The 26,679-nt window shown below is 40.2% G+C and overlaps 1 long non-coding RNA gene across 2 annotated transcripts in view; it reads right to left on the bottom strand.

Moving 5' to 3' along the window:
* The window catches only part of LOC116792690, a 123,165-nt gene extending 108,070 nt beyond the window's left edge, over positions 1 to 15,095 (bottom strand). Inside the window, exons 1-3 of one of the 2 annotated variants that reach the window (XR_004359230.1) lie at positions 14,975 to 15,095; positions 13,645 to 13,719; positions 11,826 to 11,942 (exon numbers count right to left, since the gene is read on the bottom strand). This is a non-coding gene — a long non-coding RNA (uncharacterized LOC116792690). Of the gene's footprint in view, positions 1 to 11,825; positions 11,943 to 13,644; positions 13,720 to 14,596; positions 14,798 to 14,974 lie in introns of those variants that run through there. The other variant, XR_004359231.1, reaches the window with a different exon arrangement.
* Positions 15,096 to 26,679: the final 11,584 nt, after the last annotated feature.

The following is a 26,679-nucleotide window of genomic DNA, read 5'->3' as shown; positions in this document are numbered from 1 at the left end:
ATGAACTAGTCTGCAATTGCTTTATCAAGCCACTAAAAATAATCTATTTGTTTCCATGTTTCTTATAGATGGCTACAACTTTCTCATTAAGGTACAATCAATTTGCATTAATTTAAAAATAACTTTAAAATGTATAACAGTTTTATCAAACCCTCCCTCTATTTTCACATATTTAAATTCCACTCACCTATTGTGTCAGGTTCAGATAATTTAGTTCCATATCCAGTCAAATTTGATTCCTTCTGGGAAGCCTAAGCAACTGTATATTTAGCTCTCTGGTTTTCTTTTGTCAACAGCTATGTACTAACCTGTAATCCTTCTACTGCATTGCCCATTTTCTTAAAGAACTGAAATTCAGTGATTTCATCATTACTTTTAAGCACCAAAGAGAAGATGGTATTAAACCAAAGAGAGGATGAAATACAGCCTTAGGGAAATCAGCAATGTCAGATTTCAACTCAGCATCAGAAATTGTATGGGTTCTGGTCTTTACATCTTGAAAAAGAAATAGTAGAATTAGAGAGTGTATAGAGAGCAACTGAAGTGATCAGTGGTTTGTAGCAATTAACATACCAGGAGAGACCAAAAATCCAAGGATTTATTAATCAGAAGATCAAGGGGGAATACAATTGGGATTCCCAAAATTATGAAAGAATTGCAGAAAATGAATGTAGAAATCTTATTCACAAAAATCCTGCAGTTTTTGAGCCATTAGGAGGCACCAGCTGAACATACACTACAAAAGAGATAAAGTAATTCCTTACCCAGTGGGGCAATATAGTTCCTGACCTTGCTGCCACTGGAGGTGACAAGGACAGGGCGTGCCAGCAGGTCCAGAAAGGGATTATACAAATTCATAGCATGGAGAAAACCATCACCATCCTTCCTGTCAGTGAGGAGCATAGCAAGTTCCCTGTACAAAAGCCCTTTTTTCAGGAGAAGTTCTCCTAAAACCACAAGGAGTATAGCATCTAAAGTAATGCACCTTGAATTTTTCAGGATATATTACAAACACAGCTGCACAAATGTTAGCATATGAAAAAGAATTTTACCCAATTAGCATGCAAAGGATCATTTAAAAGCCCCTTTGGTGTAATTTTTTGTTTCAGTCAGAATAACTTAAATTCCAGTTGCAACTACTCTGAGATATTTGTTTTATGGCAATTCACTTTTCAAAGTTTGAATCTACTTTCATTGAAAAAGATGTTTCTAAAATGAAACATCTGGCTTAAAGAAGAGGAGGAGTTTTGGCATTGCTGGGCTTTAAAAATCTTACATATATGAACCTACGGTGACACATCAAGAGGGGAAAAAGTAAGGAGAAAACTGTCATGAGTTTAATCCTGCCAGGGGGGTAACTGTTTTTCTTCTGAAAAAGCTGTTACAGCAGCTTTTAGAGGCTTTCAAAGGTACAACTTATCCTGATTAGACAACATAAAACACTGATTGATGTCTATATAAATTTCCACACAGCGTATTTATTTTCATACACTGCTGCATTCTATTGTTATGAATGGGAAATACTTACAAAAGATTCTTCTTTGAATACTATGTCAGTCTGATTAGACCATGGATATGCTGACAATTTTATCAACAAGATTTTGTGTGTGTATAAGTTAAGAGAGTTTTTTCATGAGAAGAAAATTATTCTGGTTTCATGATACCTTATCTTTTTGGGTACTCAGAGGTGGAAGCAGAAGCAAAGGTATTTTTAAGCAAGTTATAAACACAAGTTAAACTGGGAATGTGAAATATTTTCTTTATTGGGAAGCAAAAACATCTGGTCCTTCTAAATGTATTAAATGGAATAAGTAAGCCATTTGCACTGTTAATTGGTGGAAAAACGAATGTTATAAGAAGATAAACTATAACCATGAAATCTGAAATACATGATGGCACTGAAAAGCAACTTCTATCTCTGCACACTGATTTGCCAGTCTTTCAGCAGGGTAATGACAGATTACCTTTAGTGCAGCTTTAATGCCTTCATTTCCAAAACTATAAGGATTTCTTAAATTTTATAGCTTTCTAGAAAGAGTAGTTTTCCCCACAGCGTGAAGGTTTGACCTACTACAGTAAAAATACCTCAAGGCATTACCAATTTAACCACAGAATCAAAAATAAAATCTCATGCAATTTCTACACACTCCTTAAAACACTGCCAGCCAAGGACCAATCAAAGAGGAGTAACTTAGGCTCAAGCAAGAAATTATGGAGATTCTCCATAAGACTTTTGGGTCACACCATCAGCTTCATCTCCAGAAAAGGGCACTATTCCTCTAATAGCTCCTTAGTAACGCTATGTTAGAACACTAGTTAGTTATTCTAACTCCATTCCAGAACCTGGCTCTTCTGTTAGAAACCTAAACTGCAGCTCAAATTTCCTCAAGACAAGTTTGCATAGATTTGTTTGTCTTTAATTGTTGCCTTTTAAATAGCACTGCTTTTCTGGTATTTTCTCCCATGGATATATTTATAAGTCACATCTCAAATTTCATTTTACTAGGCTAAATAAACCATTGCCAATTAGTTTCTTCTTACAGATAAGCTTATCATTCCCATGATCCCAGTAACTCTTCTGTGGACTTGTTGCAGCTTGAGGTGCCCTTTTTTCAACAAGGAAAATCAGAGTTGCACATGGTATTCAGATACAGGTTTATCGTCCCTTGTCAGGCAAAAATATTTCCTTATTTCAATTGGGAAGATCTGGTCCATCTCAAATTCTGTTTCCCTTTGTGTCTGGAACATATTGCTGGCTACCAGCTATCCAGTTATCCCCTAGTACTCAGATCTGTCCCTTCCTCCGCATTATATCCACTCCTTGCTTTTCTGCCAATGGACTGGAGGACAGAGTGTATTACACAGAGAGTGCTTGGTACTTTCTAATTCTAGAGAATTTGTTTGATTGAAATCTTTTCTAGAAAGAGATGACAAATATGAAAAAGTTTCAACGCGGTGGGAAAAAAATAAAATAACATTTTAATTGAAAAGAGATAACTTGGAAGGAAATATGGTTGAACAGGGAGTGACTAGTCATTATTTTTCAGAATAGAAAAATAAAGTAGGAATATCATATAAAATGAAATGAAAGAATTGTTGCCATAGGATACGTGAAAGTCAAAAGCAGGAATGTCTTGTGAAAGGCATTTGATCAGTTCATGAAAGTTAGATATGCCACAATAACCCAGCACAAGATACTCTTAGGCTGCCAATTTCAGAAATTTGAGAGGGTCTACACCTGACCTTATAGGAAATGGCCACTGTTGGTACTTCATTAAATGAGGATCTGCTCTGACTCTGAGATTTTCACTGCAAAACACGATTGGGTGGAACACCTAATTCAGCTAATTCATTTAATGACCTCCAGTTATATCATCCATGACACTGAACAGAACCTAGGCCCCTTCATCAATACATAGGAAATATCCCTTAGAAATTAATGGAACATATTTCTGTACTCCATTCATCCACCCACACAGAATTCCAGGAGACTGTACAGTCCTATTTTATCGTGCTTCTCAACAATTTACTCTGCTCTCTGCTGAAGTGAACGTGGTCCCACATTCCCCTTACACAGCACAGAAAGTACTTCTTCCCTTTAACTTCTATATTATTTGAAATTGTGTAATAACAAAACATAACTAACTAGTCATCTATTGAAAACCACAACGATAATTTTACAGGGAACACTCTAGGGAAGCACCTCATGTCCAATACAAACTGCATTTGACATTATACCTGTTAGATCAACACACTCCAGAGAGTTAATCTCAGCCAAAAATATGTTTCCTGATGAAGCATAAGACAAAGTCACAGCCCCCAGAAGGAGCCTGTGGGTGGAAGAGAGATGGGAGCTGAATGATTTTTCTCCCAAAATCAAGGAACTGTTTTGGCTTCTTTTTCGTTGAGGTCATTTTGTGTCTGCATAGATAATAATAAATAAATACATTGTAATCACTGTGGATTTATGAGGCAACTGAAGCTATTTGGGCTCTTGCAGAAAGCAAGGCTGGGAAAATAAGCTGGCAATTTTTTTGATGTGTCCCATGCCCAACTAAAACAAGTTTAAGTACAATTTCCCTTATTCAGCTATACTTAAAAAAAAAAAAAAAAAAAAAAAACAACCACAGCTGGCATTAAACCCACAGTCTGTGGGCAGCTATATTATGCACCCACTTTGCAGACTTCAGACAGAGCACTTACAGTATGGTTACAACACTGACAAAGCAAATCTTACCCCAAATCTCACACACCCTTGGCAATCAGTTCTCTTCCTGCTTACTTTGCTGTCTTAAATTAATGTTCTAAATCCTACACCACTAGCAACACCCTGCTGATTTTGTGTCATACTTATGAACACAAGGCAATCATCAGAGGGTTTTTCCAGATGAGCCACCAAAGAAATAAACCTCACATTTTATTTTGTTTGTTTTTTCCTGAAAGAAAACGTTCTTGATGTGGCATCTTAATTTGGGTATCTATTGACTGGTGTCAGCAAACTGTCTCTACATCCAATATCCCAGCTGCTTCCTCGACAGATGTTAAAGCTTTGTGGAGCTTCTACAGGAAAAGGCTAAGGTTCAAAATATTAGGAAATAATACCATTATATTTCCTTACATGGCCCTTATAAGGTCAGTTCACCCTGGCACATCACCTTATGAATGCCATGTTTTGCTGAAGTGATTTTCAAGTTCCTGTTAAATTAAATGTTGTTTTTTCCTTAGCAAGGCCTTTCCCACCACAAGAACAGATCACTGGAAGGTACTAATCCTGTTGGTTTAGTCCTAAATTCCCATTTATCTACAGCTTTGGCTATAAAAGAACATAGGGATCTCATTTGGGACCCCTACCAACATGCTATACAAGAAATACATACCTCAGGCTTCACACCATTTTATTGCCAGGTTTTTGCCATTTCATCTGTACATTTTTTTAGGTAGACTTACTTAAATGAAAAAGATACAGTATGTTGCTGTTCTATTTTCAAGTTTTTCAAATGACTCTAGATCTCACTCTTGCAGAGATAAAGCTGCAAGGCAAGGAGACACAAGGAACCCCAGCCATTTCAGTTATGAATGCACAGCTTTTAAGTGGTCAATAAACTAAATTTGACTTCCCCCCAAACACAACCAACTGAAAACAGCCAGGCTTTTCACATACAGTGAAAATAAATTTTTAGCTGACTTAGCAGGAAGAACTCAACAAATAAAGGGAACAGGATAAAAACTTTTGTAATAATATTGGCAGCCTTATAGGACTCCACATTCAAAGCTGACAAAGAGATATCCTTAAGAAAGAAACATTCTTATATCTTCCCTAGGGATGGTGACACATGTCTAAGGATATCCATGAACAGTGTCCAAAAATTAATCCTTATTGCTGAATACAGTATTTCCCCGTTACTAATGTTACAGAGATGCCAGTTTACCTAACAGACTTCAAATTACCTGAGTAACATGACTGAATATTAACTATCACAACTACTACTTGAGGCCCATGTGGGAGTGACAATGTGGACCTTAATGCCTAAAGTCCAAACAAGACAGGAGTCCTTCCTCTAAGCACTGCCAAGGCCTGTGTGCACTGAAGCAGTCGAGGAGAGAGCACAGGAAAAGGAAGGTGACAGCACATGCAAATAAGCAGAATGAGCAACACGAGACCACTTCCAGTCATATTACTTCTACATTGATGTATTTAATTTTCATGGGTAAGGTAGCATGTCACTACCAACAGTCTAGCCAGCTTTAGTGAAAATGGATTGCCTTTAATTTCCCATTCTTGCTAGACAGAAGACCCAGAGCACTACAAATGCCTATTTGCCCAACTATGAGATTTTGCAAGGTTTTAAGAGCCAGGAACAAAACATTGCACAACAAGGACTATGCTGTGAAGTTCCAGCTTCCCTGAAGTCCACAGCAAAATTCCCATTGACTCAAGCAGAGCCAGGACTTCCTATCAATTCCCACGAGGTCAGCTGTGCTGAGAACTGTGAGCTGTGTCCATTGCAAAGAGCAACTATCACCAACTTTCAGCTTACACTCACTCTTCTTGTGATCGTTTTTGCATGTGTTGGTTTCGGCTTTGTGTGCTTTACAGATCAAGAAACCACCACAGCATTCTGGTTTTATTTATTTCATGCAGTAACAAGGTACCCTTGGTTTCTGTTTCCCAACCAAAAGTGCTGCAGAGGTGGAAATTAGATAAAACCTCATAATTCTTCTGGTTTCCCACCCCCACCATCAGGCTCTTTGTAATTACCCATTTATTGCAGCTCAGTTGCTACAACTTCCCTGCTCCATATAGGCTTCAAACCTCATCTCTTCAGCTGCAGTTGCATATTATCAACAGAGCTTAAGCTCTTCTTGCCTTACTGATGCATGTATGGAATTTGAAGACAAACCAGGATTTGGATGAATTGCTGTCCCCATGGAAAGACATCACAGTTCTTTGGCAGTGCTGCTCCTGACAGCTACAATCATCACAACCTCCTCTGCCTCCAGAGCCTCCACAACCACATAACAAAGAGAAGGAGACTAAGATAATCTGCATGAACAGACAGAGACTGAGCTATAGGAAATTTTGCAGAGGTTCTTGCAAATTTTCCTTCGATTTGTCTGTATTCTATGTGTGTTTTTGCAACCCCTAAATTTCACTTCGGGTTTCAGGTTTGAACAAGAATGTTAAAAGCTCAAATTGAAACTCACTTGAAACCATCAGGTTTCATTTGCAAAACTGTAAGTGGTCTTCAACATTCGAAAGATGCAAATTCAAGTGAAAATTGCAACCAACGGTTTTATATCTAAACACAGAGTAAAACTTTAAAGTAGGCAAGTTTTTTGTGGCTCTGTAAGAAGTATTTCATGTAGCAGTTCTCCTGGTTTTACTGTATGAGGAGAAATGTGCTGTCTACGCTCGCCTACAATGTTGCAATACTCTAATATGCCAGATTATTTTTTCTTTAAACTGCTGCTTAAAATCCCTCCTTCGTACTCTCTCTGGAGCAGAACCAGCCCCAAGACCTTTGGGCCATGATCTTTTATAATAATTCCCCCAAAATCTCTTCTCCTATTTTAGGACTAAGGGGTTCCTTGCTCATGGTTATGCACCATTTGTCATTATCTACAAAGACTAAAATGCCAAGGATGGCCTTCAGCTGTCAGCTCTGCCCCTCTGAACAGGCTGTTACAGGATGTCTCGTTCAGCATTTGCAGCCACAGGAGAGGGGAGATTCTTTCATTCAGAGCAGGGAATATCCTCCACAGCTGCAGAGCACAGGAGGCCCAGGGAACTTCCTAAGGCCAGCAGCTGTGGAAGGAAATTTTGGCGGGATTGGTCCATTATTGTTGATGTACATAAAGCCTCAAAATCAGCGTCAGGAAATCATGCATATGCAGAGAGACTCATGGTCTTATTTTTCATATTTAGCTATGCAACTGTAAAATAGTTAAACCTTGCTTTGATGTTATGCTCAACACTGTTAGTATTAATAAAAAATTATGCTGGTTTTTCCAGTCAAGTCATATTTAAATGAAAGCTCAGACCTGCCACCACCTTCCTTTTTCAGCCAGTCCACCAGTGCAGCAATCACGACCTGAAAAAGTTGTCACAAGCATGAAGTGAAACTAAGTCGACATCTCTTCTGTCATACTGTGGTATGTATAAAGTTAGGAACATTCAGTTTTTACCCTGTGACTTAAACACCAACTACTTAACCATCCCAAAACACCCAGCAGCACAGCTGATTGCCCAGCCCCATCGCAAAAGTTCGTCTTTTAGAAGCCTCTTAGGAGACCTACATGAAGACAACGAAACCTAACCTGGTGTTCTGCACTACACTTTTTTTAGTACTTCTGGCTGTATCATTATGCACAACCCTGAAGATGGGGAGATTTCCTGTCAATCTACTGCCAAATTTCTCGAGTCTTCATGTAAACACTGTGCTAACTCATATTATTTTTGCACCTTAATTTCAATTCCTGTAACATACAGGTAACTCTTGCCTAACTTCACACAGGTGTGTGTTTAGCTCACGACCCTCTGATATTCTTGGATGCTAATTCAGAACATCATTAACAATACACGTAACACCAGCAAGGGCTGGGAAGACATTTTTGCCAACACATTCAGGCAGACGCTGGAGACGATTTTTCTATTTTCTTCCAGTTTCAGTCAGAGGTGAAGTGGTAAAGACTGTCCCTCAAAATCTAATGTTCTGCAAAGCAGCAGCAGATTCAGCACTCCCTACTTCACACTCTGCAGAGCAAGCCAAAACCTAAGAAGCAGTCTTGCTCAATGGCTGAACAACAGACACAGAAACAGATCCATTCAGCAAGGAGAGCCAAAGAAGGAGTCAGAGAGCCAAAGCCACCAGCTTCTTCCTGCTGGCTGTGCAAGTAAGAAAGGAGCCCGGAACAATGGAGGCAGCAGAACAGCATTACTCTGGGGTCGATTGGTTTAGTTCCCAAATGGCTCCTAACAGATGCCTCTAAGAAAAATTTGCTCTGCATCGCTGCTGCCTCATCACCCTGGAGCCACATACCCCATGCTCAGTTTGGCAAACTGCTTCATCTACCCAGGCTGAGATCCAGACATCAACAGGCCCACTTGGGGGGCCCAAACTCCACTGGCTCTCCTGTGTTTTGGACCCATCCTTAGAACTAGTAATTATTCCTTTGGCAGTGCTTGTCTGCCAGACATCTCCCAGCCCATTCCTGTGGGGTCAGGAAATAAGTACAGCTGAAAAAAGGGTTGATACAGAATGGGTCAACTAACAAGCAGAAAACTATCAAAGACCACTTGACAAGCCCAGGAACAGAGGATTGTGAGGCAGGAGAGGACACTGAAGGAAAGAACACTGAAAGGAAAAGATCATGGAAAGGGACAGAGAATTTTGGGAACAAGAGCATAGAGGGAATGGTATGACATGGTTGTCCCCAACCCACGGCTTGAAGGCAATGCATAGTAATGTTGCTTGTGACACAGGAAACGAAAATGTTCCAAGAATGGCATGGAAAACAAAGTACAATGTTGCCAACAGTGTGATAACTGTGCAGTGTTGCTGACAATAAATCAACACAGATTGGGTAGCACAGCTCTTTACCTCCCTTAACTAGAAGTTAAAATCATTCCACCTGTCCCCTCTCCTTTTTTTTTTTTTTTGGTTTTTTGGTTTTTTGTGACAGCATGTCTGGTTAGAGGAATTTGGCTCTGGAGCTGGCCAGCTCTAGCTGGCTACAGTATGTGCAGGCACCCTGCAGCCAAGATAAAGCAGCCACGGCCCACTTCCCTACAGACAAGTGAATTCCACACCAAATGCCCCAGCACTGCCTGTGGCTGAACTGGCCTCTGATTCTTAGCGCTGCTCCTTTTGGTGCTCTTGCCAATGAGATGGTGACAGACATGTGGAGAGATGGTCACTGCTGCTTTCTGGACTGATCCTGTGTCTGAGGGTACAACCTTAACTTTCAAAAGTGCAACTCTGCCACAGTTGACAAGTAACCAATATATCACCAAAAAAAAAAAAAATGAAGATTTCTGCTGGAGATCAGAAGAAGGAAAAGACCCTCCTGTGAGAATCAGAAGATAATGAAATTTCTTCATTTCTAACCATATAAACACTGGAATGTTTATTTTCTTGCCCCCATTTCATGTACATGGTGATTTTGAAATATTTCTGTTTATTTTATAATATGCAGCAAAATGAATGTTCCTTACACACTGAAATAAACAACCTTTTTTTCTCCCTGCCATACAGACACACACACACACACACACAAGATTCTACACACAAGAAACTTCCTTCCACATCCTTCCTTTGTGGATGTGAACTCCTCTGGGGCTGACAGCTCCCAGCAGAGCCAACGGAACACTTGCCATTGCTTTCAGTCACAATATGATTGTGCCCCTTTCTTGTAGCAGGCAGAGTTAATTGAACAGAGTTGAAGATGTATTGTAGGAGACAGGAGTAAATCAAATTATATGAAAACATTCCCACGGTTTTGATTTACTTCACAGAAAGAAGCAAAATATTAGACATCTTATATTACTTCACATTTGCCTGGAGGGCAAATGTGAGGTAAATGCTAGGAAAATTCTAAAAATGTAGCAATAAGCCCCTTATACTAAGTTCTGTATGAAAAATGCATTACTGAGAATACAATGTTATTCTAAGATGCTGAACAGGAGTCTCCAAACCCGTTTCAGAGAGCAATAGATTCCACTGGTTTAGATGGGATATTTCTTTGCAAATCTGAAACTGTAAACTAATAAAAATTGTAAACAGAAGGGCTCTCCAAGCGTTAAACTGGGCAAGTTTGTAGTGCTGCTGACATCTACTGAGAGAAAGCCGAATTGCACATCTTAGAAGAATGAGCCTACCTTGGCCCTTATTTGTTGTTTCCTTTTGTGTTTTCAGCCACATGTTTGCACATTTAATAATTATCTTGTATCAATACTGACTTGCTTCATTTAAGTTTAGTGAGTCAATAGAGGTGTTATAGGAAACGTTAAGGAGGAAATAAAAGGGACATTCAGGAGATTTAGGGACATTTAAGGCTATATCCCTTATATAAATGCTGCAGATTTGTTCTTATAGTTGCAACAGTCTGAAGATCTAGACTGACACACAGCATCAGGTATATCAGGATGCAGTTCTAACATAAAGCCTTCAAACTGTGGCAGCTGAAGCCAAAACTCACATAGTACAAAACACTGGATGTAAGAAACCATGCTGCACAAGTAATATTGAAAATGTATGTGTCATTTGTTTTCTACTGGAAAAGGATAATATAGCTAGACTACAGAAGGAATAAAAATATCACCACTACAAGAACAGAACTCAAAAAACCAAGTCAGAAACACTTTTTGCTCTGTGTGTCTTTTGTCAGGATGACATATAGTATTCACACTATTCAGGCAATTCAAGAAAAATTTTTGCTGGTATCTTGTGCATTATAAAGTGTATTCTTTCCCCATGCTGAACAGAGAAGAATTCATAGCCATCCTTACAGCCAGAGAACAATAACCATTACTACAGGTCTCATGTCTAGGGCTTTCATTCTGCAACAGGAAAGGTGTGTCCATCTCAGTTTGGGTAATACCAAAACTAATGGGGGTGTCAGGGGAGAAACAACATAAAATTCTAACAGAGTTGGAGCAAGTCAAGGAGACAATGACTGAGAGGGTGTGTTTCTCCACTTCTGGGGCGAACTTCTCATCCCTGATGTTACACTGAATTTACAGGATTATAAATAAAAACTAATTTGCCAATAAATATTTGTAACATAGGGCAATACTATCTATAAAGCAGCTTAATTAATTTTCTTTTGTAATAAGAGAAAGATCCACAGCCAAAATTAAATATCTCATTACAAGATTCAATCTGTGAATAAGCTGTTATGAAATGCCCCTCTGACCTTGACAGGACCAGGATTTCAGTGAGGGCTTTTCACTGTTGCTTTCTGCAGATTCTGAAACAGATGTAAACATGAGATCTTTGGCTCATGTATCTGTTGTATAAGATATCCCCAGCAGTAGTTTTTGGTCACACAGGTCTAAACTCCAACTTTTTTAGGTGAGTAGGTCCAGTGGATAAAGCTGATACACACTCAGCTCCCATTTAAGCTCTGCTTTGAAAATCACACACAGATTAAAAACTGCAGCACAGGGTTGGAAACCCTCTCCTGATTGTTCTCTAACTGAAAGTACCTCATTTCCACCTATGCCTCAGCCATCACCTTGAATTTTTCTTGGCACCTAAAGCTTGGCTTCTACAGACATTGTGACATGCTGTGATCTTGGGAGGACTGTACAGTCGAGCACTTACCTCTCTCCCCGAGGTCCCTCAGGATTCACGCAGCCGTCACTCGTGTCTGATCCAGTGCAATGCTCACTGCTCACACCGATCTCCTCAGGAAAAGTAGCTGCAGCCTTGTATTTCCTCCTGCAATAGGAAAACGTGGGTTATACAGTTTCTCCACCACAACAACACTACACAGAGCAACTGGAACCTCATCTTTCCCTTCAACATGTCAGATGGGTTTGAACCCATGTTCTCCCTCTCCTTGAGGTTTGCTAAACTGGGGGACAGCTTCCCCTGAGGAGATAAACTTACACCAGCACAGAACAGTTTGCAGGCCTCTGGCTGATGAATTCTTTAGAGACATACAGCAGATAGACTTGAAGGGAATAGGCTCTCTGCAATAAGGGGATTTAACTCCAGCTGAATTATATGGACATCTAATTTTTGATGGTGTGATTTCAGCAAAATCACAGCTTCTGGAGAGAAATATCCAGGAACCTTATCTCCTGTCAGAATGCTAATCCAGGGTACCCAGAGGTACCTCCTTACTGGCTCCCTTTTTGCTTTCTGATGTGATCTGGATTTTGCACAATCTTTCAAAGGGGGCTTCTCACATATTTTATAAGAAGCCCTGGCATTTAACTCATGGCTGTGCCTTTCACTCTATGCTCAGACTTCTAAAAACTGCACAGCATAGTGCTCAACAGTGCGACATCTAAGTCTCAGGAAATCCCCTAATGAAATGCCATTAATACACTCGTATCAATGCACTTTAAATGGGCATTTAGGAGGGTTAAGTATCTAGTGAAGCAAAATCCCACAGCCTGGTACTTGGATGGAGTTCTAACACACTGTTATGTTTAAAAACACAGATCAGAAATAAAGATGAGAGAGCAGATATATTTGAACAACTGTTCCTGAACAGAAATCATTTCCTTATTCTATTATAAATCTATTTATGATTACCTAAAAAGAATGTTGAAACATAAGACTTTCTAGAAATAACTTGGTTCCAAAATGAGTCTCTGAAAAGGCTCATTCTGGCTTGCACTCATCGAAAACCAAGGCACTCAATATCAACATTTTGGCAATTCTAATAACAAAGACTGCCAAAAATATGTTGTCTATCAAATGTACACGGAAGAAAGATGTTAGAATATTAAGAACAGATGTCACAGATATCTTCGAAAATACTCGTGCTCCCCAAGTACTCTGCAAGGCAATATGTACAAAACCTCATGGAAAGATTAAATTAATGTATCTTGTTCAAATGCTTCCAAGTGTCGTACATGCATGTAAACTTACTTATGAAATATGTACTTTTAAAGATGTTAGAAAGAAGGATTGTGTCATAAATTGATAATGGCCTTGTATCTTAAAATTGGAGCTTTAACAGTTTGATAACATAGTAAAGACTACTTTTTATAGTCTGTTATTTAAACCATTTTGTTCTGTGTGTGCAAGGTTTTCCAGTTATTGAGTATTCATGTATTTACATTTTAATTATTATTCTACTGACAAAGAAAGTTTACAAAAAAATTCCTATTGGAAAAACATGTAAACAACTCTAATGAAAGGAATTTTTACATAAAAGTAGCTTATTGTCTAAAATTAAAAGACCACTTAGAAAACATAAATATCTCGAGAGTTCATCTGAACAGGCACAAAACATACTTTCTTCCTCTGCTCTATTTATTTTCAGTATTGACAATTCTAAACAGTAAACATTAAGCTGCTTTCCAAACAGAAAATCATGACAACTGGTTGATTTATTTATTTATTTGTTAGCATAGGAAGCACTGGATTCTTTATAAATGACATTTATATTAAGAAAATATTTTACCTCTAGGGCTGATGTTCCAGATTTCAGGCATAGAAAATCACCTCACACAACTGAAGCCCAACTTTTCATGTATGACTGATTCAGGTGATAGAGGGTTAAAAAAAAAAAATAAAATAAAATAAAAAAAAATGAAAACCAAACCAAAACAAACAAAACTCCCCCAGAAATCTACTGAATATTTTAAAGCTCATAATAAAATAATAGGCAGTGATATCATGGTGTCTCTTATGGGATGACATTTCCAGGTAAACAGCCAAGAAACAAAACATAGCAGTTTGAGCCAAGAAACCAAATATAGCACTTTGAGCTAATGATTTTGATTTTTTAAATTTTCTTACTGAAATCAGAATTTCAGTGAGAAGGGGATCACGGCCCTATAACATACGTCACCAAATTGCATTCACATGAGCACACAGAGCCAACAAGACTTGTCTTTAAGTTTAAACCTGTCTGCATACTAAACTCAAGACTTTCTGAGGTAAAAGACTAACCATTTGATGTCAAAATGGCAGTGCTGAACTCAGAAACATGCTGTGGAAGATATAAGACAGTACAATCCTAATGTAATAGCAGCAACAACATCGACATTTTCTGTTCTCTAAAAGTTTTGAAAACAGGGCTCATTTCTTCTGACAGGATAATGGCAACACAATGCTGACAACAACAACTACAACTATAACACTTTCCCGGCCAAGGGCAGGCCCGGGTGCCCTCAGCCTCACAGGACACGGGCTGTAGAGCTCCAGTCCTGCCGTGGAGGCCAATCCCTCCCACAGCACAGCCTGAAAAACACATCACATTCCTATAACCACCAGCATGTGTGAGGGCTTCGTGGAAAAGGGGCAGATTTGAGCCTGTTTTCGTGGAATACACATGTACAGGCTTTGCCAGACCAGGCCCTAAACCACGAATCCTCTTTTTTTTTTTTTTTTTTTTAAGATCATCCCCTTACAATTAACAGATGTGAAGGCAAACTTGGCACGTACGGATGGCTTAATTTTTTTCTCCCTTCGAATAACCTGGTTATATCCAGTTTCCGCAGCAATCCTACGAGTGTTTACATTGTTGGTTTTTTTTTTTTTCATTTCCCTCTTTTATTAATAGAAAGCAGACCCGGCGTGCCCGGTGCCCTGGGGAGGCAGCGCAGAGGAGGGTGCTGCGCCGGGCAGTGCAAGGGGCGCTGCACGGGGTTATGTGTTTTGTTCGTATCTGCAGACCCCCAGGGCCCCATTCCGCCCTCCCTGGCTGAGCTCCAGGCCCAGGCTGTCAGCCAGGGAGAGTAGAATATCTTCAGGCTATGGCTCATTTAAAGTTTTTCCTCAGCTCTCACCGAGCTTTTCCTTGCGGCTCAGGGGAGGCCACCCCATCTCCTCCTGCCTGAGGCAGCCCCAGACCTGCTCTCAGCCCAGTCACTGCTCCAGTTCCTGTCACCGGGGCTGTGCCACCCTCACAAACACAATCCCCCAGTCCCTGGCTGGGGGGAGACTTGCAGGGAGTTACTCCAGCTTTCTGTGTTTCCCTTCCTCTTAAGTTCCCTAGGGACGGTCTGATATTTAATTAAAGTATCATGAAAGAACTAGATATTTAATTACATGATTAAGTCAGTTAGCCTAGCTTGACAGAATATCATAAATCCACAGAAAAATGTGTTAGCATTGGAGTTAGGCTGTTACTCAGAAACTGCAAACAGGTCAGCTATGTTCCTCATGCAATGGGAACAGAAGTAGGATCAGGCAGGATTGCATACACCTGTATTGTCAATAAAAATATCAAAAGACATTTTCAAACCCTCTTAATATTCAAACTTTATCATGGTTGGTTGCTCTACTGATGTGAGATTCCACTACCTAGCACAACTTCGTTCATTAGTGGGGCTTCATTAACCCAGGCAGAGCTCAGTGCTAATGAGGCTCCTTTGCCCTTGCAAGCCCAGCCAACTTTCTGGGGTGCTGCCTGGTGCCACACTGGTGTCTCTAATAGTGTTACACCAGGAGTGCACTAGCTAATTATACAAAAAACTAGTTACAATTTTCAAACCCTAAAGCAAGTGCCAAACAAGGCCATTTTTGTGAAAGAAGAAAAAAAAATTGGTTTCTCTCTCCCTTAGGGTTTAAAAATACTATGGTAGGCTTGAACGATTGTCACAATAACAAAAGCCACAAAATGCCTTGTATGGCACAGCTCTGCAGTGGGGAACAGGGTGATCATGGGGGGAACATCGACTCTCCAGAGAGAAGCACAAATTGGGACTTTGCTGAGATCTTCGCTCCATCAGACAGCGCCTGGTTTTAAGCACCTAGTCCTGACCACAAGCAAAACACTCCTGGGCAGGTGAAATAAATGGCAACACAGATTAACTGACCCCACAAGTCTCAGGGTTGTTCCAAAAAACACCCTTCTCCTGGCAGGCTGTGTGCCAGATTGAGTATTCCCTGTCCTCACACAGCTGGCATAAAATCATAAAGGCAGCATAACCATCACAACTGGCTGCTCTGGCTACATAGTCAACAGGAATAAGTTGTGTATCCACATGGTATCCTGGTTTAATTGGTTCTGTTGGGTGATCCTGTATTATACAGTACCAGTATTAATAATAGTAAAACCATAACCTGGAAAAACATTTCCTGCTGCAGTGGCAGGCTGTAATCCTTCAGTAAGCCTCCTGGTTTTCCACTGGCTGGACATGGCCCCGTGGTCCTTGATCAAAGCCCATGTACAATGTATTTAAATGCAGACTGATGCAGGGCAACCCTGTGACATACAGCACTCCTACAAACATCCTCTTATGTTACTACCACAGATATCCATCTCCCTGCACTGTCCAGGCAACAAAATACGGATTTCATATCAAGTTCTGTGATAAAGTGTAATCGGACTCTCACATCTCCTCTACTCCCACCAGTCAAGCTATTTACTTAGACATCAATTCAGCAGGGAACATAAGTATTAAGGACAGCCTAGGTTTAAGAATGAGTGTCATGCTGTCCTTCCTGACACATCTGCAAAAGGTGTTCTAGGCTTTCATCCTGATCTCTACATCACTGAGTCTTAGAGCCTCCAATTATTTTGGAGGTATCCTTTCTTACACACCAACACGCAAAAGAGAGTACACCATGTTCCCTGGAGCACTTGCTCCAAAGCAGCAGCAGAGAATTATGGATCACATACAGGTTAGATAGATGTGACACAGACTGAAATACAAACTGCTGCTCTCTCTGGACCTGTGAAACTTTCTCTCTCATCTCCCTGTTTTTAAAAGATAAGAAATGTGCAGTTAGGGTGACAGTCTCCCACAAACCCAATCCACCAGTAAAAGCACAGCCTGATCTCTCCAGCACAAAACAAAAGGAAGAGCCCCTTTTTTGGGGGAGAAGAGTGTGATACTTCATAAGACAGGCATAATGGATGAAATATGAAATGGTACTTTGCCAATTCCCTTTATGCTAGAAGCCAAACACGATTGATAACCCTGAGCAACTGCTTGCAAGATAGAGAACAGAGCTCCTCTGAACATCTGGCTAATATACCTGACCTGTACTCTGTTTTGCAGGAGGATTCTGATAACCTAATAATAATATATGCTGCTTTCTGGGTTTGTTTTTCTTCTGGTTGTGAAGTTTGGATTTGTTTCATCGGGTTTTTTTTCTTTTAAATTCAGTGCTATTTATAAAGTAACAAATTGTACCTTTACTATCTAATGAAATCTTTACTTGATTAACATTTTTTCTACATCTTGCTTCAATTTTTTAAATTTGTCTTCATGTAAGTATGTGGCACTTGAGTACAAAAATCAGCTTGTAATGTATGTACCTAGAAGTTTGTTATTTTTGGATCTCTACAAAACTTTATAATCATTTAGGAAATAAAAATACCAAAGAGAAATGACTTAGCATTTTAAATGTACATATATCAAGCGTTTCAACATCCACAAATGCAAACCTATGAAGTTCATTTCCTCTCTACTGTATGGCAGTTTGAGTAAAAGGAAAGGTCAAGACAGAGAGTTCAAGCTCTTTTGCCTTTAGACAAAGCACAAAAAGAATGCATAGAGAGAATTTACATCTGTTAAAAATAATTTGAAGTTAATTTTATTATTGTTTTTTACCAGCATTTTTCCTTCTTGAGAAAAAGTAACCAATGTTGGAACAGAGCACAGCTGGTAAGTAATGCATTTACCCAGACTGCCCCATCCTTTCAGCAAGATCAGAAAACAAAACTGGAGGAGGAAACCTGAACTGTCAACTTCAGATTCAAGATCCAATGAGCAATTTCCATAAAATTTCCTGGGAGTTAAGGTATCCAAACCACACCATCAGGTTTTAACCACAAATAAAACTAAAAAGAGCAGCTGCCCTGTAACAGAAGGTTATGCTGCAGCCATGGCAAGGGGCAGCACACACAGTAGCACACCCCAATTACCCATTTACCCTGTCAGTGCAGAGCTGTTCTCTGCAGTCAGTGCTCTGTCCATAAGCACCTGCAGCTGAGAACAGAACACTTTCCCATAGGGGATCATTCAACAGATAATTCCTCTGTTACAAGAGCTGCTTAATATTCGCAATCTACATTTTCCTCTTAGATTTATCCATTCTGCTTTATTCCCTGTTTTTGCTCAAATGCACCTCCCTGAGTAATAAACCTCTAAATAATTTGTCTTCCTCCTCTGTGTTCCTATAACAATGAATAGATTGCACTGTCTGAACTATAACACTACAAATTTCCGGTGCGTAGTTTTAGCAATAAAGAATTAGGTATTCTAATAAATACAAGGTTAAAACTAAGGAAAATTAATTACCAAGCTATAGATCACTGAGCAAGAGGTGAAACAGCCAAAGAGATGCTCTTATTAGATTATCAAACTCAAGGCTGATTTATAGCTTTCACTGTGCTTCCTTATCCATCATTTTTATAGTACGTAGAAAGGATTACAAAGCACAAAATTGCCTTGTTTTAATTAGCTATGAAGTTTTGGGTAGCATGGCTATCCTGATCTGAGCCTAGGTTACATTTTTTTTGTTTGCAAAACATGAAAGCAGAAAGCATATTTTATCAATCTGAGAGAGCTGTGACAGAACTAAGTGCAATACAGTTGTCAGCCTGCAGCTTCCTAATGTGCTTGCCTGTAATTTGCCCAGAAACGTCAAGTTGTGGAGCAGCCCTGCTGAAAAGCCTCTGAGGGTCTTGGTAAAGAGCAAGCTGCTCGAGCCAGCAGAATACCTGTTCAGCCTGGAGAAGGGGACACTTCCAGGGGGTTGAACAGCATGCCCCAGTACCATGAGAAGGTCATCAAAAGACAGAGCCAGGCTTAAGATGAAATGAGAGTCTTCGCTCCCAGCCTCCATCCTTGGAGGTTTTCAAGGCCAGACTGGATTAAGGCCTGAGCAATCTCATCAGGCCTCATAGCTGACTGCTTTGTGCAGGAGGTTGGCCAAGAGCTCTCCCAAGGTCCTCTATAATCTGAACTGCCACCACGAACTCAGTCTGATTCAGGATGCAACAATTTGATGGGTACTACAAGAAGAACTGTCTGAATTGTACTCAACACAATTCTGCCTCTTCCACCCCTGAAAGGGATGATGACCTGTAGGTCAGACTGACACAGCAGATCCCTAAAACTTTCTTAATCCAATGGTAAAACATAACTCAGCCAGAGACTTGACAACACTGGCAGCTGGCTCACACTACTGCTCCTGCTGGTGACAACTGCAGAAACATGTGCAGATGTCGACAGGCTGGGCTGTGGGGGATCATAAATTAAACCAAAAGGGGCAATTGAAAATTACCAAATCCTGAACACACTTCAGAAGAAACCCCTCATCTTGTCCAGGGTCCCTGCCAACAAAGGTACAGATCAACTCAAAATTATAACTAAAAAAATAAATGCACGAATGGAGTAATTTTAATAGAATGTGTAAGTAACTCTTCAAACTCAGTGACATGATTCACTCCTCCTGAAATAAGTGGTTTTTGCAATTATATCCCACACTAGAGGCTTTTCTAAAACTACAAAAAGTTACACAAAAAACTGAGTATGCTTTTCCTAGCCATTCCCTCACCACAGTTGTAATACAAGGATCAGATCTGGACTGCAACCAGTATTTCATTCAGTCTTGTAGCTTCGTTGCTACCTCTTTTAAATGCTTTGGTGCATATAAACATCTCTTCACTGTTTGTAAGGGATACCACATTCTTAGCACTATCACATTACCAAAAGTAAAAAGATAAGGAAAGAATCTTTTAAAATATTGAGAAGAACTTTTGAAATGATTATTTATAATTTTCTTTTCAGCACAATTTAAGTGGTTACCATAGCTGGAATGAAGTATGGTGCACTGCCAGGAATTTCAGAAAAGACCCCTCCACCCCAGGAAAAGTTCAGTTGCATTCTGCTTTAATGGCTTCTGGCAAGCTTGTACTATTGTTTTTGTACAAACACAAGTAAGTTTGATACAAATAAAAAATGGAACTTTATGTGAATGAACCAAACATCAAATTCCTTAATCTTCAAAAGAAACTGTATCCCTGAATAATTAACTATGATATATTTATAAAACTAGAATAATTGAAAACAGAATTCTAAGTTGATTCATGTGGACTGCGCTGAAATATTTATTATTGCAAGTCCACAAGATCTGTCTGGGTTTTGTCACTGGAAATGTCTAAACTCAGTGTCCAGATGTTTATTTAAGTTGCTCCCACATAGTTCTAATGTCAATTACCAGGGGTTATCAGAGAGCATCACTGTGTATCTTCCTTGACTAATATTCTCATTTCTTCTGCATCTTTGATGTTTTCTTTCATTAAAATTCCTGGCTCACAGCCACAAAAATCTGCCATGCAGGCAAAAAAACTGGTTTGCAGACATGACACATGATGATGCCCAATGTCTGCGCAAGGATAATATTTATCATCAGCTATCATTTAAGCAGTTCTATAATCAGTACAATGCCAGCTTAAAGCAGTTCAGAGAAATACATAAGTATTTTTCTGAATACTCAGGGAATAAGAATTTCTCTGAACTCTCAGGGAATAAGAATTTCTAACCAATAAGAAATAACTTGGGTCAGTAAAAAAATATTATCACATAAAATGAAGATTTTGTGAATCTGTGTGGCTTGGGTTTTTTTCCTCATAAGGGAAAAGCCAGGGGAAAGCCAATGACAAAGTAATTTCACACATAATTACAAATGGAATTGATGGATCTGTAACTCTGGAAACCAGAATTACATCAAGACTTTTATAGTAACCAGGAGACAACACAGACCACTCATAACGGTGACTTAACAGAGAGAGTTTATCACACAGTCTCTGAAGATTTCATACATTCAAATGCAAACAGCTAGATAACACAGCTCATTTTTATATGTATTATCTGTTACCCAAATCAGGCAGTTCATTTTGTTGTAGGTGAATTCTGGAAGATTACTTTTAAGGATTTGTAAGAAGAAAGAAGAAAATCAATGTTAATTCAATATAAGTTGAAGTAGAGCTATAAGATGGCTGGAGAAAATAGTACCAATGCCATTTCCTGTTTTCATGATAGTACCCAGGTACTAAGCCTGAGTTCCTCCCTTGGTGAGGAGTTTTAGTTCTCATTGATCAGTAAGAGACCAGCACTTTGAAACTTCAATGGAAAATTGCCTAAAGGACTTGGAAATGCAAAATCTCACTGACTATGTAGTTTACTCTCCCTGCACTGTCAGTGGGAAGTGTATCCACCTACCAGCCAAAGCCCTGAGAGCTGAGCATTCAGCCTTGCTGAGAGTCATTCTCCCTCACCAAGATCTTCCACAAATGGTGCCACTGCACCTCCAGATTCAGCTGGAATTCTGTGTGTGCAGTACAGAATCCCATGGCTTCTCACAGCATCACAGGTTCTATCACAGTATCTATCACTGCAGCAGCAACTGAAATTTCTACTCACAAGTGTACAAAGAATATCTCCTATCAAGTGCTCAGCTTCAGACTTAGCAAACCTTGGACTGCAACTCTTGCCACATTATATCACTATCTTGATCTAATAAGCAAGCACATTAATACCAGCTGTGTGGAGAGAGGGAGGAAATATGAATATGTTCATTAGCCATTATGGCTCCACTTATCTCCCTTATGACTTCAGTGGAGATCTGCCAATTCATGCATGACACAATTACGGTTCCCAGTATCAAACCTGAAAGAAAAGCAATGAGGGTGTCACTACAAATTCTTATAAATTTTCCTATCAAGAAATCTCTCTTACACTTACTGCTGCAGGACACATTCACTCATTTTGGCTGATTAGAAGCGAAATGCTTAGTTCAATGATTCTAGCAAGTTGAAATCAATTTGCTTCCCACACAATTTCACTGTGCTCATTTATGTCTCCTCACATCCAGTAAGTTGTTCACAACTCTTTATTCACAAATTCCCTTGCACGCAGAGATTAAACAAAACACAGAGGCAATATCCCAGTTCAACAGAGCACTTGCACATAAATGTTCCTAGAGGAATCAAGCTTTGACTTCAGTACTACAATGAAGATTTCACGCTTCACCAAATCAAGGGCCACTTTAATAAATCTTAATAATCAAATGATCATAACAGTTGCCTTGAACACGAGATGACTAAATGCCTCTAAGCTTTGCATATATAATAATAATTACAGTTTGTATTAGGAGTCAAATGGAGTTAAGCATCCATATCCCATGGAAAGTCAATGTGATTGTAAAATGTTTCGGCTACAGTCAGCTAACATCTGCCTGCCACAGCACTGCAGAGTATGAGAATAAAACACAATCATTAGCTTACTGGGAAAGGAAAAATACCACAACAAAATAAAGGTTGTTTTCACACAGCTGCCTTTTCTACTTCCCTTTCCCTCACAGAACGTGGGAGTTCCAATCTAAAATCAAACATTAGGAAACCAGGAAATCTCAACGGTGATTCTCCACACATGCCATCCTAAAAGCAGTGGCTACCACAACTAAGGGAAATTACAGGTCATTTAGCACCTCCCTGGAACAAGGCCACACCATGCAAGACCTACTCCCTGAAAAATTTGCCTTACACATTACTTGGAGAAGTTATGCTTCCTTCTTACACTGCTCTGAAAAGGAATCAAGGCTGGCAAAGCTGAGAAAAGCCACCTTTCCCTACAGCAGAGTGTAAAAGGTATGGCACAGCTTCTTCCAACACAGGACTCCCATTTCTTGTCCCCTTTATGCCATTCATTGCTATAAAAGGCCAGTTGCAATTCCCCTGGCCCAGTACACTCCTTGCAGGCACTAACTTGCTAAAGCCAGAAGACGAGCCAGACACCACCCAAATTGGTGCCCCAAATGTTCTGAACTGGGTCCCACTACAGATAATTTTCACCGGTAAAACCCAGCCTGGTACATGACTGAGATTACAGTCAGCCTCCTGGATCCAGGGAATTGGCTCTGCAGTGGAGCTGCACAAAGCAACCAACCAGACAGACCCACACCTACAGTTCAGGCTGCTCAGGTCCCACCTCCTGCACGAGGCTGCTAAAGGCTGCCAGCTGGTGGTGGTCTGGGATACGGGAATTGTCTGCGAGTTCCAGGCAGAAACCCCTAAACTACTGCCTGGGGATGCTCATGGAGCACGACCAGCTTTTGCCATGGCTGCCCACTCAAATTTTGATTCATCGGTCCGTACTGTCTGGATATTCTTTTACCTGACTCCTGATCCTGTATCCCTCTAGCAGGTTCAGAAATTCCACAGCACAGAGCCATGGTTTCCAAATTCTCTCAGTTTGCAGGCCCCACACAGCAGCATGCAGCTTACTGTCACCAACTTTTTTGGAAAAACTACTTACAAGTAGTCCACAAGCCACCAGACAGGAAACTTCTCACAGGAGACTAAAAACCAGGAAAAGGTTATGTCTTTTCTACCCTTAGTTACTCTTACAGTCCTCCAAAATAATTAAGTACAACAGCATTCCTGTCTTTCTTCTTTCAAATGTTATTTCCTAAATATTTAGCATAAATTTTAGATGGCTAAATCCTCTAGATCATGTAACCATCCCAGCTGGTAAACCAGATTGCACATTCTTTCCCTCAGGAAGGTGAAGCTGCAAACAGAAACTCTATTAGAGTGTTTTTCCTCTGTGCAGTTTGGAACCAGGTACTCCCAGCAACACAAAAATCAAGGGACTGCAGGTGCTGCTGCTCAGATACTGCCTCACATGCTAAAGCTCTCTGGCTCACAGGACACCAGCTAAGCTCTGTACCATCTCTGACCTGCATGGTGGGCCAGCTTCAGGTCTTAAGAGTCTTTTCTTACCCATTGCATTCCCAGAAGTTTTCTTTCCCTATATAGTAATTTATTTCCTTACTCCATCTCCAGTGCTTTCCTTGGGAAGTACTGAAGAAAAAGAGTTCCAATTTTCCTCTAAATTTTACATGGCCAAAACAAAACATTATTCACAAGAGGAACTTCAGAAACATATTATCAATTCTTATTTTACTGTTAACAGCCCATTCCATAGAACAGTCCACTCCCACAAGAGGGAACAATCTCTTCCACTCTCAATATACATTTTGAAATGTTCTGGAACTGCAGAACAGCAAATACACAACAGCAACACCATACTTGAGCAGAACTTACTTCAGCATGACCAAACCATTCCTTTGTCCTTTTATATCCAGCAAATCATTCCATGATCCTCTTAATCGCTAACCTTTTACAAACTTCCAGATTGCACATCCTCCTTAACATGGGACTCTATACCTGACTCTGCATTCTCATCATTCACAGAATCTTAATTCAAAGTGCATACCTGTGCTCAGAACCAACAGCTCCTCGGAAAAGCTTCCAGGTTTTGCAGTAATAAAAAACTTCTAATAACTTAAAACTCATATCAAGCTTGGATCTGTATTCACACAGCCTGCTCTTCCACAAAGACTCCCCAGCACTGTGCTGAGCAGCTGCTAATTGTTTAACAAATACATAATGCACCTCACCTGCCACCACAGTGATTTACACACCCCCCCTTAAAGGTGAAGCTTGCCCATTCAAGGGATCACTTTGGCAAAGGCCCAACATGTTGAATGTTATCAAAGTAAAGACCAAGAAAACTGCCTCTGCTTCACAAAATTTACAGAGCAAAAGTAAGAGTTAAGAGTGCAAGGAAGCTCAGTTTTCGTTAGGGAAAGGGATGGTCAGCAGAAGCCTAGGCTGAGATAGATTTCAGTACTCCAGAAAACAGATCCCTACTGTGCAGCTCTGTGTGGATTCCTTTAGCACAGAAAAGCCAGCATGGAGAAAACACACACAGCATCTTAAAAGGTGTGACAGCACAGCCAGTACAGGGACAAGGGTGATGATCCTGGGAAGGGGAAGAGATGCAAATGGAAACTTGTGTTTCATGCAACAGCAAAGGGAAAGCCAATAGACTCCTGAGGCTTGTCCTTAAGCAGCACACACTGCAATGGGGAGAGGGATGATGACAAGATGCAGCTGGACAAGCAGGTGACCTGAGAGATGAGCAGCAGCCACAAGACAGGAGCACTCCTCTGGCCTGTGTTCTGGCTGAACAGAATAGATACATCTGAGGATCAGCGGGGATGCTGAGGGATGGTTGTGAATGACTGACAACATGCCAAGAATTGTGCTGACAAAGGTAAGTGATGGTGAGAAGAAGGAGCACAGAAAAGAGGGAGGGAAAAAAAACAAACCAGGAAAGGTAGTAAAAAGGACAGAAGGCCTGGAAGGGTCAAACCACCGCAGAGTCTGAACCATAATGGGAAACAAGAAAGGAAAGCCTCAGTAGGAAGGCAACTGTGGCAAAAAGTCAGACATTCAGGTGTCTGTGGGATATTCAAGGGACTGAGATGAGTAGGAGGTGCCCAGGTGCACAGCTGGTATTTAGATGGAGTTCCAGAAAGCAAGGTTAAGATAGCAGTGGCAGGAGGATCCATGACACAGGGCAGGAGTTAAATGCAGACAGAGGCAGCAATGTCATATGAAAGGGAATGGGTGGTGCAGGGATGCAGAGTATGAATTTAGCTTAGTGACAGGAGGTTAAATCTACTAAGAAAAAGGGAAGAGCAGGTGATGAGAAGCCAACAAACAATGACAACACAAGGCTGTGAGAGGAAAGGGTACAGGAAAGAACAACAGAAGACCTAGTCAAAAAATACCACTTATTAGCACAGCAGCAGTTCCACCTGTCAAACTGCAGTGCCAGGGTATGGACTGTGCCACAGGGACTGCCTGGGAGAGCTCATGGAGCATTTGGGAGAGAGTTACTGCCTGTTACTGAAGTGCTGTATGCACTCAAGAAGAGGCAGAGACCCTCCTCCCCATTTCTAGATAATATCGTGCAGCTTTTTGAATGACCTGCAGCTGGAACACCTTTGATTTCCAGAGACATCATTCCTGTAGTAATATGTACACATCCAGGGACAGCCCTGCACATGCAGTTGCTGCAACATCTTGGAAAACAGGTGTTGATGGACTATACAAGGAATCTCTGAGGTTTGCTTTTTAGAACCGAACCCAAACTAGGCTTGGAATATCCTAGTCAACATGGAATATCACTGTAAGATACTTCTCAGGTGTGTGCCTGATCTTTCAAAAATTCATATTAAAATGGCAGAAAATGTAATTGTAAGGAAGATTGGTATTATCTTCAAAGAACAGCTACAACTTAAAAATACACAGAACACTTTCTCCCAGAAAACCAGAGGGTGGATCTCTTAATTTACATTATGAAAAAATAGTATTCCAAAGTATGAAAGCAGTGTACAAAAATAAGGAAAAACTTCAAATCTTTAATAAAAATATTAAGTCTTCAGATTAACTTGATCTCTTGATGTGCTTTGTCGTGATAACAAAATAAACAGCAGAATCCCTTAAAGCCCAAACAGAATTTGAGTTACAAAATACTTGGAGTTCTTAGCTATTTACAACATAAGGGCAGAAAGTGTTATTTTAAGGTGGCAGGCACAGAAACAAGTTCTTGTGTGATAAGAAGCTGACTTACAGCCTAAGGATCGTGGATTTATTGTAGCTGTCTGGGTATGTATTTTC

Source organism: Chiroxiphia lanceolata, chromosome 12, assembly GCF_009829145.1.
Source record: "Chiroxiphia lanceolata isolate bChiLan1 chromosome 12, bChiLan1.pri, whole genome shotgun sequence".
Lineage (NCBI taxonomy): Eukaryota > Metazoa > Chordata > Aves > Passeriformes > Pipridae > Chiroxiphia > Chiroxiphia lanceolata.
Note: the sequence above shows the minus strand (reverse complement) of the source record. Positions and strands in the feature narration are given on the sequence as shown.